The 500-nt window shown below is 42.2% G+C and overlaps 1 protein-coding gene across 1 annotated transcript in view; it reads left to right on the top strand.

Moving 5' to 3' along the window:
• The window catches only part of TNRC6B (trinucleotide repeat containing 6B), a 132,041-nt gene that overhangs the window by 112,799 nt on the left and 18,742 nt on the right, over positions 1 to 500 (top strand). The gene's annotated exons all lie outside the window — the stretch shown is intronic.

The raw sequence follows: 500 nt of genomic DNA, 5'->3' as shown, positions 1-500 counted from the left end.
TGGGCGGGTACAATAGCCAGCCTGCTATTGGCTATTGCAATTTAAAATATCCAATAGCAGGCTGGCTATTGCTCCCAGCCACTGCCTGCTGTATTTACATTCAGTGAATCCAGTGAAGTAGAAAGGTGACACTAGAGGTCTAAAAGACCCCTAATGTCACCTTAAAGAGAACCTGTCACCTCCAATGCACGCAGCACTGGTGAGAAACTGCCCTAAAATCATTAGTCTGTATTGTTTTAGAAAAAATGTCACATGTCCCTTTAAGAAAAAGTATCAGTAATTGGTATCGGCAAGTACATGAGGGACAGTACTTGAACTTGGTCTTGAAAAAGTGGTATCGGGACATCCCTAGTTTTGCTTGGGGAGACAAAGTATTGTATTTGTAAAGGTACTCGGAGACATTACATTTCAGTTTTATTTTAGCTAGATTAGACACACCTAGGAAAGACCCAAAAGGGAATTGCAAACAATCTAGTTGGTACAATTGCTGGGGGGGGGGG

This window comes from Nanorana parkeri, unplaced genomic scaffold (assembly GCF_000935625.1).
Source record: "Nanorana parkeri isolate BGI_ZX_2015 unplaced genomic scaffold, ASM93562v1 scaffold885, whole genome shotgun sequence".
Classification (NCBI taxonomy): domain Eukaryota; kingdom Metazoa; phylum Chordata; class Amphibia; order Anura; family Dicroglossidae; genus Nanorana; species Nanorana parkeri.
This window is presented reverse-complemented; position numbering and strand designations above follow the sequence as displayed.